The 6,207-nt window shown below is 41.5% G+C and overlaps 1 protein-coding gene across 2 annotated transcripts in view; it reads left to right on the top strand.

The window, feature by feature from the left end:
* The first annotated feature begins 3,944 nt into the window (after nucleotides 1-3,944).
* The window catches only part of PARP8 (poly(ADP-ribose) polymerase family member 8), a 191,421-nt gene continuing 189,158 nt past the window's right edge, over nucleotides 3,945-6,207 (top strand). Inside the window, exon 1 of one of the 2 annotated variants that reach the window (XM_017891849.1) lies at nucleotides 3,945-5,657. The gene's annotated coding sequence lies outside the window, so the exon portion shown is untranslated. Of the gene's footprint in view, nucleotides 6,138-6,207 lie in introns of both variants that reach the window. The other variant, XM_017891859.1, reaches the window with a different exon arrangement.

Genomic DNA, 6,207 nt, shown 5'->3' with positions numbered 1-6,207 from the left:
AGACGGAGTCTCGCTCTGTCACCCAGGCTGGAGTGCAGTGGCGTGATCTCGGTTCACTGCAACCTCCATCTCCCGGATTCAAGTGATTCTCCTGCCTCAGCCTCCTGAGTAACTGGGGACTACAAGGGCATACCACCATGCCCAGCTAATTTTTGTATTTTTAGTAAAGACGGGGTTTTGTCATGTTGACCAGGCTGGTCTCGAACTCCTGAACTCAGGTGATTTGCCTGCCTCGACCTCCCAAAGTGTATTTTTTTTTATTTTCTAACAAATAAAAATTTAAGGTTTTTGTGTAATTAAAGAGTATCCATAACAGAAAATGAATTGCTATTTAGAATATATAAAAACTTCCTACAAATAAATAATACAAACAAAACAATTCAATTAAAAAATAGAGGAAATGACAGGCATTCATACAGAGACTATACAAACTGACTTGACAAAATGCTCAGTATCACTAATAATTAGGGAACTACAGATAAAAACAAGATGAATACTTTATACCTAGCTGGTTAGAAAAAAATAAATAAATAAAGACAAGTTCTATATACTGTTGGGGAATGTTGTAGGGAATTAGGTATTCTCAAAAACAATGGAGTTTAAAATGATAAATTTTGAGAGCAATTGGCTTGTATCTATCAAATTTTTAAATTGCCAGCTCCCTGTGATCCAGTCAATTCACTTCCCAAAGAAACTGCTGAAACTGTGCATAAAGTTGTGCATTTGTTGTAAATTGTTTTAATCACAAAACATTTCGCAAAAGCCATCATGACTGTAGAAGTGTGGTTAACACTTATTATAGTGCATTCATTCAATATCATTCTCTGCGGTGGCTAAACAGAATGAGCTAGATCTCTTTCCATGACAAAGAAAGAAAGCTCTTCAAGACAAGTAGAAAAATTAAGTTATTGTCAGGCGCAGTGGCTCATGCCTGTAAGCCCAGCACTTTGGGAGGCTGAGTGGGGTGGATCACGAGGTCAGGAGATGGAGACCATCCTGGCCAATATGGTGAAACCCCGTTTCTACTAAAATACAAAAAATTAGCTGGGTGTGGTGGTGCACGCCTGTAGTACCAACTACTTGGGAGGCTGAGGCAAGGGAATTGCTTGAACCAGGGAGGTGGAGGTTGCAGTGAGCCGAGATCATGCCACTGCACTCCAGCCTGGTGACACAGCAAGACTCCATCTCAAAAAAAAAATCAAGTTGTAAAACAATATATATTATGTAGTGCCATTAAGTTATTATTATATTTTGAGACAGAGTCACTGTGTCACCCAGGCTGGAGTGCAGTGGCCTGATCTTGGCTCACTGCAACCTCTGCCTCCTGGGTTCAAGCGATTCTTATGCCCCAGCCTCCTGAGTAGCTGGGACTACAGGTATATGCCACCAAATCCGGCTAATTTTTGTACTTTTAGCAGAAACGAGGTTTTACCATGTTGCCCAGGCTGGTCTCACACTCCTGACCTCAAGCAATCCACCCACTTTGGCCTCCCAAAGTGCTGGATTACAGGCATGAGCTACCATGCCCAGCCTAAATTAAAATTTATATGCATAAATCTGTCAACATATGTACATCTGTGTGAAAATATGAGAATGCAATAATGCAAGACATTCCCACACAATTATTAACACTAGTTACCTCTGGGACGAAGAGTGGAGTTAGGGGTCAGGATAGGTAAGAATTTTCACATTTTACTTTATGTTCTAATATATGTCTTAAACCATTTGCACTGCGAATATATTCATATAGTATTTACGTACTTTCTAAGAAAAAGCAAAAGAAGTATTCAAAAGAAGGAATTAATATGAGTGAGTACAAGCTAAGAATGAGTTTGCTTGCATGGCACAGTGAGGCATCTCATCTAATTATGGTCTAGGATGCTTCTAGATAGAAAGGGGAATTAAAATTTTATAGGAAAAATGGATCTAAATTAAAGTGGAATTTGGAACTAGAAAGAAGAGTTAAGGTTTCATGCTGTAGCTTTCGTATTACTTAGGTTAGTTAAGATGCTAGATGCCATAAAACTTTAGCATCACTGCTGTGCTGTCACATTTGACCTTAGAAACTTAACGGGGGTATGGTAAGAACCAAAGTGGGACAAATTCCACCATACATCACCTAAAATTCTCCTTCAGCTTGTCAAGTTTATTAAAAGTTGACTTTGGTTTCTCATAGTAGATCTATCAGCTATACCAGTCTAATAATCAGAAAAGGAGGATTAGTTTCCAAAGGCAGTTTTTTATTTTTTTTATTTTTATTTTTTTTTTAAGAAACAGGGTCTGGCTCTATCACCTCAACTAGAGTGCACTGGTGTAGTTATAGTACACTGCAGCCTCAAATTCCAGTGCTCTAGGGATCCTCCCAAGTAGCTAGGACTACAGGTATTCACCCACACGACCAGCTAATTTTTTTTTAATTTTATTTTTTGTAGAGACAGGGGTCTTCTAATGTTAGAAAGGCTGGTTTTGAACTCCTGACCTCAAGCAACCCTCCCACCTCAACCTCCCAAAGTGCTGGGATTACAGGCATGAGCTGCCACGCCAGCCTAGCGGCTTTATAAGGAAAGAATTGCAGAAGTCTCTCTACTTAGAAGGTAGTTGGGTCCTTAGCAGGCATTCTTTCCATTACAGAACCACCACAAGGAGAAACTATACCAGTCTAATAATCAGAAGGAACTTTTCAGATCATCTTCCTTCCAGTGGCTCTCCATTTTTCTCAGATGAAATCCCACTTCCTCACCCTTATTTAAAGGCCCTTTGTGGTGTCTTCTCACAGCAATGCCTCAGCCCTACTCTGTCCCTCCTTCACTGGTTCTGCCACAAAAGCAAACTGTCCCAGTGCTGTTTCCACAGCCCAACAAGGATGGTAGGCACTCCCATGGGTATTTACCACTGATGACAGTATTATGCATTTGGCAAAGAAGGCTGTTCCCCTCTTTGCTAATCCTGCCTCTTATCCTCTTCTTAATAACCATGGAATAGCAGAGGTCAGGCTTTTACTTTTCTTAAGACTGTACTAATGGCTGGGTCATTTGGGAAAGGAAGTTGAATGCAAGAAAGGGAAATATAACTGCCACTAGCAGAGGCTATTTTTAGAGTCCATAGGCTTCAGCCCTCCTCAGAATCCATCACAGGGCTTCTTGGCTTCACTCCTGGCCTGCAGCCATTGGGGGGGCCGGTTTACTTCCTAGTGTGGCTTCTGTACCCATTTATTCCTTTAAGTTTAATTCAGTTGCTGAAAGATTTAGAGAGAGAAAAAAGTTTCTTGTAGTCCATGTCTCATCTTAGATGAATTAATCCCTTTGTGCCTGTTTCCTCTTTTGTAAAATGAGAAAAGTAACAGCTAGTATATGCAGTTATTGTGAATATTAAATGAGTTACTATATGTAAAGCTTTTAAAGCAGTTTCTAGCAGTTCTGGATAAATGTTAATGAATTCTGGATAAGTTCTGCATAAATGTTAATAATAAGTTCTGGATAAATGTTAGTTATTAATACCCATATCACATTATTGAACTTAATGCCTCATGTCTATTACCTTACACTTCCACAGTTGGGTCTTTTGGCATAGGCAAAAAATTTCTGGTTTTCGCTAATAAATTCTATCTGTTGGCTTAGAATCATTATTTTTTTTTTTTTTTTTTTTTTTTGAGACGGAGTCTCGCTCTGTCGCCCAGGCTGGAGTGCAGTGGCCGGATCTCAGCTCACTGCAAGCTCCGCTTCCTGAGTTCATGCTATTCTCCTGTCTCAGCCTCCCGAGTAGCTGGGACTACAGGCGCCCGCCACCTCGCCCAGCTAGTTTTTTGTATTTTTTAGTAGAGACGGGGTTTCACTGTGTTAGCCAGGATGGTCTTGATCTCCTGACCTCGTGATCCGGCCGTCTCGGCCTCCCAAAGTTCTGGGATTACAGGCTTGAGCCACCGTGCCCAGCCTAGAATCATTATTCTAAACTGGTGGAATTTTTTCAGTAGAGTCTATCATCCAACATGTAGATTATTATCTTCAATTTAGTTTGGGATACCACCTGAGTTCTCCCTCACTGTGAATATTGATTTTATTTATTTAACAAATTGGTGAAGGGTTTCTTATGTGCCATGTTCCTGAATGCATGTGTATGTTGTATGCTCATGAGTGTTTAAGGAGAGACTGTTTCATCTCAAAGGTGCATATAGTTTTTGATAAAGGAAGTATGTTGAGCACATGTAATATAAACACTTAAATATTTGGAGATGGGGCAAGGTAAAGAAAGGATCCTGGATATGGGCTGACTTACTTTGAGCAAATTGTTCCATAAGGATCTAGCCTGGAAGATCCTTGGAAGGATCTAGGTTGGTATAGTTTTTATTAAAGAAATTTATCTTGCAGAAATACATACTAGATAGGTTAGTTTTTATTTTTTAATCTTACTCCTTTAAATTTAAAAATATTTATTAAATACATCACACCTTAAGGGCATGAATAGGGTGAGGTTAGCTTTGTTTAACCAAAACAGGGCAGCCCGTGAAGCTTAAAAAAAAATCAAATATCAGACAAGTCACAAGAAGGCCTATTTTAAGGAGTAGTAAACTAAGAGCTGATCCAGACAAAAAAAATTTGGTAGCTTTAAAACGATTTCACATTTATTTGTAGTAAGGGTTCTACTTGGAAGATGCAAGCCTTGTGGCTAGATAACTATAAAATAAATTCTTGTGAGTTAATAGACTTTCAGACTTTTAGAGAAGTTAGAGCATGTAATGGAAGAAGAAATACTCATGATTCTCAGTGGTGATGTGGAAGAGAAGAAAGCGTTTTTGGCAGCCAAAGGACCTACACAAAGCAACATATCCAGTAAGGACTAAGGGCTTGAACCTGTCCTACTCTAAACAGGAGGCATTTCAGGAGAGGACTGAGCAGGAGATATAGCCTGTTGTGACTGTGGCTTTACTACATCAAAGGCTGCAGTGGATCTCGATAATGCAGAAGAATGTTTCGTTTTATAACTCACAGTGAACATGGCTGGACAACGAAACTATTTTATAATTTCTTTCCTGAAAGATAAAGGAGTTAGAACATAGAATCTTTGATTATACAAAATCTTAAGACTCCTTCAGGGATGGCAGTCATTCCTACCGTGCTGAACAACGTGTTGTCACGGTCAGAATCAGAACGAAATTGATTAAGGGTCTGAAACAGTTTGGCAACTCTTGGGCCCTTATGCTGATAAGAAAGCTGATGAGACAGAGTAATGAAAAGAGGCTGCAAGAAATGACCATTCATGCATTCAGCCAACATTTAGGTCACCCTCCTATATTCCAGGCGCTGTACATGGCACTGAGAATGCAAAGCTAAACGAGTCACGGTCTACTGGCGGGAGCCTTCTCAGTGGAGAAAAGATGAACAAGAGAAGTGCCTGCTGAAGACCTCTCCTAGGGCATAAGCCAATATAGAGGTGGGGCAGCTACGTCAGCCTGAGGTGTCCTTAGGCAGAACAGAAAGTGAGAATCAGATCTGTATCTCATTTCTGAGCATCTGGATTGTAGCTTTCCCTTCACTGACTGTCAAAGGAGGTGGTTTTAAAAATCAAGCCAAACAGGTTTCCATCTTTTCGGAAGACCCCGGAACGTGCCAGTTGATTCTGACAATTTCTCATGAACAGAAACACCTAGGAAGTGAGAACTGGTGAGTCTTTTCAAGAGGCGGAAGTCCCTCAAAAGGGGCTGTGTTTCGTAAACGGCGCCCCAAAGGAGCTGAACTACTTCCATCTGGAGGAAAAAGACTCAGGCACTGAGGGAAAGGGAGGGTGTACGTCTGGAGTAATTTCAAGGCTCTTTCCGTGTTATGTGATGTGGCAACAAGGAAAGATTTTTTCGTCTTACTATGTTTTAAATTTTTCAATATTTTCTTTTCCCCCCTTTTCCCTTCCCAGCCACTCCGGTTTGGGTTTGCCACATGACTCATAATTCCTTTAGAAAGTGGAGTCGAATTCATAAAAGTGATGGGGGAGGGGTGCGGAGAGGGAAGGCTGGGAGCCCCAGGGAGTCTTCACTACCTACACTGCCGCTCAGCTCTCAGCACGAGTGGAGGTCGGGGTGGGGACACGCGGCTCCCGCCCGGGATGGCTGATACTCTACGAGCCCTGGCGGCCCGCAGCCGGGCCGGGTGACTAGGCGGCGGGCAAGGAGGGTCTGCGGCGGGCGGGCGGCGCTGCAGCAGCCTGGGCACGGCCGCC

Source organism: Rhinopithecus bieti, unplaced genomic scaffold (genome assembly GCF_001698545.2).
Source record: "Rhinopithecus bieti isolate Rb0 unplaced genomic scaffold, ASM169854v2 scaffold_1561, whole genome shotgun sequence".
Taxonomy (NCBI): Eukaryota; Metazoa; Chordata; class Mammalia; order Primates; family Cercopithecidae; genus Rhinopithecus; species Rhinopithecus bieti.
Note: the sequence above shows the minus strand (reverse complement) of the source record. Positions and strands in the feature narration are given on the sequence as shown.